General features: G+C 40.0%; 1 pseudogene; it reads right to left on the bottom strand.

Moving 5' to 3' along the window:
- Window positions 1-1,651: 1,651 nt before the first annotated feature.
- On the bottom strand, window positions 1,652-10,265 carry LOC139951618 (uncharacterized; annotated as a pseudogene).
- Between the last annotated feature and the right edge of the window lie 220 nt (window positions 10,266-10,485).

The raw sequence follows: 10,485 nt of genomic DNA, 5'->3' as shown, positions 1-10,485 counted from the left end.
TAAATTATAACTAAAATATATTAATACTTATATCCTATTAAATATATACCAATCAATTGGTTTCATATAAAGGCTTTGTACTACATATTTTAGTACTTTATACAATGTAACGAACGTTTGATTGTAGAATGAAACTATGGTTCTACTCTGGTTTTTCATTTAAAGATCACCAAGTGGTACTTTTAATTAAACATAGCATACAACATCAACTGAAATTATCTTCAAGTACGCGCTAATTCTCCAATCAAATTGGCAGAATGGAGTGGTGATAAAAACCTATATTGCACGGCTAATATCACTACCATGCATCATGTGTGTTCTATGTCACGCGCCAAGTTTGCTTAAAGATAAATACGTTATCACACACTCGCTCGTGGAAATACGGAAAATATAGCGCGTCTGCGTCCCATATCCAACTCGGCCTTCGGCCTCTTTGGATATGGAACGCAGAGGCGCTATATTTTTCCGTATTCCACTCGCGCTTGTGTGATAACTTATATAATAAGATACTAAAAGCTTTAAGCTCAATACTCTACAGATCTGAAACAGCAATAACATTTCATAAATCTCCCCCAGAATAGATAGCATAGAATAATAACTTTCTAGAAGTTTGAGTCCAGACACCAATTGTAAAACTATAGTTAAGTTCGGGAAACAAATAAAATGCAAAAACAAACAAAAACCAGAACCTTAAAAATAAAACAATAATGCTGAAAAATACTGATACTGATAACGCACTGCAGGCCAATTTCATGTAGCTGCTTAAACAGACAATTTTGCTTAACATTTCCTTGTCTGCTGAGCAAATTTAAGCAGGAAACAAGCAAAAGATGGACCATGTGACATGGTTCCTTGCTGGTATCTTTTTAGTCTGGTAACAAGAAATGTGTTTGTGCCATGGAATTATATATACGAACTAGAGGGCACACGAGCGATGCTTCGTGCACAAAGGCCACGGGACCGCAAGATGATAAGCGCATCATTCTGCACGCGCGTTGAATACGAAATACATGTTTGAATTTTTGTATTGAACGCTCACGCGATGCTGTTTGTTCAACTTACAAAATGGCCGCACAAACACACGCTGTGAGATAGCTGTGTTGTCAACTTAAAAAATGGCCGCCTGCTCGCATACCGGGGCGCGTATATAGGTCAGTGCGCGCTCTAGTTCTTATATATAACTCTACGGTTTGTGCTTGCTAAAAGTAGCTATATGAAATTGGGCACTGATGTTAATGCTACTGTACAAGTACATTGCATGGTTTGTTAATACTATCACAGGTAGTACGCATCTTAATTAAAAAAAAAACCCAATAAGGACTGAACACGTTTGGTTTTTGTCAAAGACCAGTATTCTTACTCGGTGTATCCGGACATATATGCATAAAGAAACAAGAATGTGGAAATTTTGGACTCAACTGTTCATTGAAGTTGCAAGAAACTGATGAAAGAAAAAATCACTCTTGTTGTATAAAATAGTGTGCTTCTGGCCAATTTTTATATATATTATTTTAGTGAGAAATTATCTCTTTATAGGAAGTCGTTTCTCACAATGTTTTATACTATCTACAGTCTTCCGTTGCTCGTTACCAAGTAATGTTTTATGCTAAGAAAGGCCTATTTTGAGTAATTACCAAATGTGTAACAGTGCCTTTAAAACAGTAAGTTAACTTTGTTCCTTGTTATAAGTTTTGCTTTTTATACAAACCCTACTATCCCATATAACATCATATAATTGTTTTAATTTGTTGTTGTATTCATGCCCTTATGGAAAGGGTCTGCTTTGTGTATGGCATCCTGTCACATAATTTGATATTAACAAGTCCACGGTGCTAATTCATTTAGGGGTCAGCACTGCATACCAGTTGATTATGAGTAATGGGGAGAGGGTGATAGTATAAAACTTTGTGAGCTCAAATTTTCTCAGGTTTGTTATTTTGTGCATATGTTGAGATACACCAACTGTGAAGACTAGTGTTTGACAATTACCAATAGTGTCCAGTGTCTTAAAAGCCAAGTTAAATAATTATACATCTGAGGTGGTTTAATACATTTTAAAGCAACTGGTACAACTGTAGCGTCATTGTTGCAGTTAATATGTATAAAACTCAAGAATAACAAAACAATAAAACCTAATTAAAAAACTTCGGGATTGACGCCTTCTTCCGGTACTTTCTTATGGCTGATGCTTCTGGTGTGATGACCAGGAAACGCTGCAGAGAGCTCATCACCTTGGGATTTCTGTGGTGAACCCCAAGGTGATGGGATGACAGCATCTTTTCTTGGAGATTTCTCCGTTGATCGTGTTGGCGATGGAGGCTCTGAACCGACTGACTTTGGTGAAGCATTACCAAATTCATCACTATGATGTCGTCTGAGCGACTGGACTTCAAAATGGTTGACCTCACCAGTCTTATCTGACCTCTCCTTAGGATTTTGCTTGGTGACCACCTGAACCTCAAGATTCCCATTGGTGTTCTGGTCGGCAGACTATGGGGCTCTCTTGATGGGCTTGGGTACCATCACTATGGACTATGATGACAGGTGTTTTGGATGAGGCCTGTTGAGCTGCTCACAGTTTGAATCATACTCCCAATCAATCAAGTCAAGCGCCATCTAGAGGCTCGAGCCTGCTCAGTGATTTTTCTCCAGATGTTCCGGTCCAGCATGAAGGAGCGTAGTTCTTCAGCGCTGGTCAAGCCGATGTGTGTCTAGGTATAGGAGAGTCATCTTCTCCCACGAGAAGCCTTGCCTTGGGTGGGCTCCCAGAGGATGATTGGGCAAGGGGCAAGCTCTGAGTGGCGGACACAGTGCCAAGCAAGCTTGAGGCGGCGTTCACGGATCTTCTCTGTAGCCTTTGGCCAGCCATTGGAGTTTCTCATGTGGTCTTGCCAGGGGATGTTTAGGGTCATACGCTGCATCCTGGTGTAGCAACCATCCAGAGACTTCTCCATCCTGGTGGTTAGGGTCTAGGTCTCATCTCCGTATAGTAGCACTGACTCCACTGTTGTGACAAAAGGTGATCTTTTCACTCCCACTCCAGCGCTGCTGCGTGCTGCAGATGAAAATAAACATTACACAATAACTTTACATTTCTAATACAAGCAATTTGGAAAGAAACAACACAAATTTTCACTACTGGCACTACAATTATTTATTGTTAATAGGGTTATGGGTCAGTCAGTTTTTTAAACCCAGGATTTGAGCTGCCTCTAGCCATCGGGCTAGCTCGGTGGTCTAGTTGTAGGACATCTGCTTTAGCAATGCAAAGGTCGCGCGTTCAAATCCCACTCGAGTGATTTGCATATTATATTTGTTTTCACAGGGTACAGTGGTTAAAACACATCAGTATAAAGGTTAAAAACAAATTATAAACCCAGAAATGGTTCAGTTAATAAATGCATTCTCATTCAGGGACAATAGATAAAAGGAATGACGATCTCAAAAACAAGTACAAAGTTGTATCTTTAAAGGGTTTTGGTACCTTTTGTATAACAATTTTGCCCATTACATAAATCCCTAGATGCACTGTAATGATGTACATGTATTATACAATTTTAGCAACATTAGTTTTAAAGTTTTGCGAAGAAAACAAAAGGCAAAATCAAACAGCAAGGTTTTCAGGAGAGTAGCGTAAATACGTTTTACATGCTAAGATCACTTTTGTTTCATGAAACGAAAACTACTTTCATAATATTTTTTTACTCATGTCTCAAAACTTACAACCTCAGCAAGGCAAGTAATATTTTAGAAGCCTTCTACCACCATTATCTTCAAACCGGATAGTTTAATGTATATCTGTTGACATTGAGTTTTGTTTTGTACAAAAGGTATCCAAACCCTTAAGTACGGTGTTGCTGAGATGTAATCTTGAATAAGAAAAAAAACAGTGTCTCTTACACAGTCTTCCTCCGCTTCCTGTTATCCTTCATTTGACTCTCCAGCTCAGCTCTTTTGCTCTCTTGGGTTTTGTGCAACTGAGAAAATGAGAAAACATTTATAATGTTATAATTTCTTTAGAGTGACCATTAGCATCGGCGTCAATCTGTCTTGAAAGATGGGGGGAGGAACATCGTTAGTCATACCATCTACGGCGCGGGGTCCGGCCTCGAGTAAGGGCCCCAGGAAAATTTTAAGGCCATTTATGCTCTCTAGTGCAATCTTATGAGTCTGAGGGAAGATGTGCCCCATCTGAGATCTTGGAATTTAATGACTATTTCGAGCTATGACAAATGATGCACCATTTAATTGCTATCCTGGTTATTAGCTAAAAACCAACTCAGTTATAGCTGCGTATACAAATTATTTCTACATATAATGCTCAGACGGCGGTTCATTCCTAGCATCGTCAAGGGTGGATTAAGACAGGAAATTCTATAAAGGGGGTGGGGGCTTGTTGGTAGGGCAAACCAATTAAAGATGGAGCATGCTATAAAGCGGAACGCAAAACCTTTTTCGGAAAAAAACTTGGGAAAACTTTGCATTCAAGGTGTTCTCTGGTGCAAACTTAGGCCAATAGGCAAAACGAATGGAACAGAACATTTATAAAGCCTTTTAAATGTGAGCAGCAGTTGTATAACCTTTTTGGTTAACATCATCTTCATGTGGGGATCTATAAGCATGCTCGTGTGAAACCTTTACGGCGTGGGTCGGGCTCGTTTGAGGGGCCTGGGAACAGTTCACATTCTAGATGCTCTGTGGTGCAATCTTAGGGCAACTGTCAACAAGAGGCAAAAAGAATGGAATAGAGCAAAGCCTTTAAAATGTGAGCAGCAGTAGAACCTTTTGAGTTAACAGCATCTTCAAGTACGGATCTACATGACACAAGTTGTAGGGGGCAAATCTGTCAAAGAGTGGCATGCGAGTGTGAAATCTTTACGGCATGAGTCCAGGCTTGCCTAAAGACTCTGGACACTATTGGTAATTTTCAAAGACCAGTCTTCTCACTTGGTGTATCTCAAAATGCCTAAAATAACAAACCTGTGAAAATCTGAGCTCAATCGTTCGTTGCGAGATATTAATGCACAAAACAAAAAAACACCTGTCACACAGAGTAGTGTGCTTTCAGATGTTTGATTTTGAGACCTTGCATTCTAAATCTGAGATCTTGAAATGAATTTCATGAAAAATTACTTCTTTCTCGGGAACTACGACACTTCAGAGGGAGCCGTTTCTCACAATGTTTGATACTGTCAACCTCTCCCCATTGCAAGTTACCAAGTGAGGTTTTAGGCTGACAATTATTTTGAGTCACTACCAATAGTGTCCACTGCCTTTAATCAGGCCTGGATCCTAGATGCTGTTTGGCTTCTCACACTAATGCTCAAACGTTGACAAAATTGCACCTCCCCCTTGAAACAGTGGAAGGGACTATCCCCCCCACCCCCCCCCCCCATTTTTGAAGGGTGGAGGGCATAAACTCAAATGTTTGCCGTATCTAATGACGTGTCTTTATCTTGAAACTCAAGTATTGCACCGTATAAGACCAAACCCTGTGTCCCGTCAATGGCATCAATCATAATGTTTGAGCATTCGTGTGAGAAGCCAAATAGCATAGGGTCCAGGCCCTCTTATAGACGATGTGACCTATGTTTACATTCAAACCACCCTCTGTTGACAAAACACTCTATACGTCATGTTTCGTCGGGCACCTGAGTTGCGCAGTCACAGTAAGATTGCGTACACTTTCTAGCTGGCTGCCAAAACACAAAGGTTTTGCCCGGCAGTATGCGCGCAAATCATGTTATGGTTTTCGTGTGATGTCAGAGGTCACATCGTCTATAGGCACAGGAAAATTCTGCATTTTAGATGCTCTGTGGTGCAATCTTTGGTCAATTTTGAGAGGGGACGTTTGATATAGTGTCCCCCACCCTTCTAAAAAGTTGTGTCATCCTTAGCCCCCAGGATTAATGCCCATGGCGAGACACAGGGTTGGTCTTACACAGTGCAATACTTTGGCTTCATGATCAAGGTGGTCAAAAAGATGGGGGGGGGACATTTGATATTGTGCCCCTCTCCCCTTGTCACACCCCACCCCCACCTATTTGATGCCCACCACCATTAGTAGAATTTGAAACTTTGTATGGTGGAATTATAACTATAAGAACATTTTGCGATAACACCATGTGAGTCTCTTTTTGAATAGTGTTGGTTAGGAAAAGAACTATTGGTTAAAGACTCATGTTTCTATTAATATACACTGATCATCTACAGGAGAAAAATCATAAGACTGTACTTACCGTTTGTCTAGACGCTACTGCTCGCCGAATGTACTTCTGTAGGGCTTCTCTACGCAACCTACAATAGACAACAAATATCGGACAAATTTACATCAGCTGCTGTTAAACGAATAAATTCAGTCTGAATGATCTACATGTGTAGTTGCATGTTTTGTGTGCATTTGATCACTAGGCATAGTTAATTTTTTACAGTATTACATTTAACAATCACCAGTTTCTTAAAAGCTCAGAAATGCCTAGTTCATTTTGATGGGCCATAATAAATAATTTGCAGATATTAATTACCTATTTGTCTTTTTAAAGACAAATAAAGCACTTGTGTTTTAATCCAACGAAGTCTTTTGGGGAAAAAAGTACCTACATGTGAGGTGAAACTAAACATGGATTGGAAATCACTAACAAGGCAATACTTTTTTTAGAAACCTCTTTCATCAGTGAAAAGGGTACAAAAGAATTTAGGCATTGCATGGTGAGGTATCAATATATATTTGGTTTGCGGTAACAAACACCATGTGTGTTTCTACTTGCCAGGTAGAGTTTGTTCTTTAGAGAACTGTCTTGCTTTATTTTACTACCGCAAAGAGTAGAATATCAGATTTTGGGGAAACTTGTTCTGAAAAGAACTGTCCTGCTTTGTAAATATACCCTGGCGCAGGTATAGAAAATTGGCTGGGACAACTACTTTAGCTTTATAGGATCATAATTAACTGCACTACCCCGGAGTCAGTCTCTTGACGATGACTAGAGCAAGCTAGTCAAAATGTTGAGACCAATTCAAGAACTGAATAGTGATTTGGTTCCCTATTGGGCAATCCCTATAGGCTTCTGCTTGCTTTTTGTTGATATGTCTCTAATTATTTTACTAATAATGCAAAAGTTATACATTTCTACTTATTGTTGCTGTGTGTTTTGAAGTTTTTAAAGCCTGGGTGAATAAATAAATAAACAAATAAATAAACTACTTGATGGATTGGTATTGGACGAAAACTAAGTACAGTTTCAATAAAAAGGGACAAAGCTTTATGGAAAGATTTCTCCAAATGTAATAACCTGTGTGGAGCTCCTGGTTGTCTCTTAGTCTTTTATCCATATGCTTCAAGTCCTCTGCATTGTTCTCACTCAGCCTCTTCCTTGATTCAACCTCTTCCCTGCAAACGGCCAATCAAAACAAACAAAGCTCGGTAAATAACACCAAACTCACAAATCTCAACTCATGTTAATCCGGCATGGTTAGGCCTGTCGTCTTCTTGATACTCCAAGGGTTTATGAAGATGCACCAAAAATTCAATCCATACTCAGTGAAATCCATACTCATACTCTTGAAATACATAATTCTAAAAACACCCCCTTTCTGGAGCTCCAGCCCTGGCCCCACGCGTCGACCTGGTATTCTTTTAAAACGTAAGAGCCCATAATTTAATAACAACAAGTATGCTAGTAGCTGGGTTAAACAACAGAGGAACCGCAGTTGAAATGACCAGATAGAGAAAGGACCAATAACACTATAATTAATACCAGTAACAGCCACCAGACCCCCCCCCCCTCTCCTGGGTTAAAGATCTGAGGAACCACCTAAAACCAAGTTGAAATGACCAATGATGACACTATTCCCAATACCAGTATCAGCCACCAGACAAAGGTTTTGCTGCATTAGGCCTGCCAGACCCCCCCCCCACGTTAAATATCAGACCCCCTTGTAAACCAAGTTGAAATGACAAATGATGACACTATTCCCAATACCAGTATCAGCCGCCCGACAAAAAAATTGCTGCATCCAGGGGCCCGCCAGACACCCCCCCCCCCAGTTAAACATCAGAGGAACAGCCTGAAACGCAGTTGAAATGACCATAGAGAATTAGGACGATTAACACTATTCTTAATACCAGTATTCAGCTGCCTGACAGAAGTTTTGCTGCATTGGGCCCGCCCGACACCCCCCCCCCCTACTTAAGTTAACATCAGAGGAACCACCTCAAACAAAGTTGAAATGACCAATGACACTATTCCCCAAACCAGTATCAGCCGCCTGACAAGGTTTTTGCTGCATTGGGCCCGCCAGACTCCTCCTATCCCAACCCCCAGGTTAAACATCGGAGGAGCCACATAAACCAAGTTGAAATGACCAATAACACCATTCCCTATACAAAGTTGGGGGGGGAGCAGAGCGTCTGCCAGGCCAAATGCAGCAAAACATTTGTCTGGCGGGTGACACTTTGTTTTTGGAAAAGTGTTTTTGGTCATTTCCACTTGGTTGCAGGTGGTTCCTCCGATATAATGTCAAAGGGGCGGAGGAGCGGGATGTCTGCAGGCCTAAGCAATTTGTCTAGCAGTTCATACCTGTGGATGTAAAGGGTTTTAAACCAGAAAGGGCTTTCAACCTTTTTCAGTTGCTCAGATCTCTTGGTGTTATCTCCTTTCATAAATTTTGAACAAAAGGTTGTATAAACCTAGAGTTTTCAAAGTAGCAGAGTATAGCTTTTGCTCTTTTCAGATTTCCAAAAATTAAATAAAAAATGACAAGGGTCGAAAGACAACTCATTTTGCCTTAAAGCATCATTGTATAAACTTAAAGTCACCTGGAAGTAGAATTTTTTTCTTTCAAACATAAGAGTATATAATTTTTTTAGTAATTGTTTGTCACGATTTATATGTTAAAAAAATATATAAAGTTGTTTGGGGGGCTGACTCCGCCTACCCCTCTTGTAACGCCATTCGGGGCAGACTTTGCCTGCAATGCGTATAATAAACACACGTGCAAAGTACATGTACGTCCAAGTCGTGAGTTGGTACATTTCAAAAAGTGTTTTTCTGCATTCAGCAGCAATACACCTGGTCGGCATTGCCGGAAAAAAACATTTTTTTTTTGTTTTTAAAAGTACAAACTCACGACTTGGTCCGTACATTTTGCAATCGTGTTTACTCTACGCATTACAGGCAAAGTCTGCCTCGATTGACGTCACGAACAGCGCCTTCTCGGGTCGGGGTCTGCTGTTAAATTTGTAAATAACATAAGAACTGATTTTTTAAAACCTTAGTTAACTGATTCACATTCCACTCATCAAAACACATTAGTGACAAAAGCTTTATTTTGAAAAAAATACCACTTCCAGGTGACTTTAAGAGCCCAATAAAACTTCTGCCCACAAATTAATCACAGAAGATGTTCAACTGCCTCACTGGCTGATGACCATTATGCAATACAAGACCTACCATTGGAACTAGTTGTGGTATTGGCAGTCTGTTTTTCAGCTGAAGTGCCAGGCGGAACATGTCAGTACTGGGCAGGCCCGCCCACCGTCGCCCACCATGGCTACAACACTGATCATCACCAATGAAGGTAAGTATTACAGTTCCAACATCAAGAGTACTGTACTGTAAACAAAAAAGGTGAAAGCAAAATGAGAAAATTGGAAAGAAGTTGTTCAATCTTCACTTACCTTCATCCATTGTTGAAATGAACGAGCTTTACCACTGATTGGTGATGTCTTTACCTCTTCCACAGAATAGAAGAAGCAGGCGTGGGTAAACAAAGCACACATCACATATCCGTAGACAACGAAACAGGCCTAGGCCTAGTGTCAATTATTAATATTTTTTTGTTATATAGGTAATACAGCATGTACACAAAACAATGAGATCAACTGGATTATTAGGCCCAAAGAGAAGAAACACAGCACTAGTAACCTTAATAATCAACCACTTGATGACTGGGTACTCCGGAACTTCTGTAACTACGGTAAAACACTACCATATCGTAACTGGTAAACAACAAACTTTCCCATGCACGCAGCAAACCATCAATGATTGATCATCACAGTCACACTGATCACGAGCCCCATACTTAAAAAATACCAATATCCCATCTTTAGAGATAACAAAATAAGAAAAGTCCTACTCACTTTTATACTGCACGGACGGGCGAGAATTAACTGGTTGATGGATAAAGAATAATCTGTGATTTTTAATGCGATTTCGTGAAATTATTGGAGAACATTGGTGAAGAAAGAACAACTGGCGATATAATTTGAATCATAACGAAATTAGCCTGTCAATAGAGGGCGCTATCAAAATTCAATTTGTATGACTTTTTCCAATATTTTTGTGCAGAAATCCAGCCTTCTATTTATTTGGTCGTTATTATACAGCATTTTTCATAATATGAGCAGTGGAATGTATTGCCTGCCAGGAAATAGACTGGAACGTAGGCCTAATTTCATTATGCCTGGAAGCACAAACACTTGCTAAG

The sequence above is a fragment of the Asterias amurensis genome, chromosome 19, assembly GCF_032118995.1.
Source record: "Asterias amurensis chromosome 19, ASM3211899v1".
NCBI classification, from domain to species: Eukaryota; Metazoa; Echinodermata; class Asteroidea; order Forcipulatida; family Asteriidae; genus Asterias; species Asterias amurensis.
This window is presented reverse-complemented; position numbering and strand designations above follow the sequence as displayed.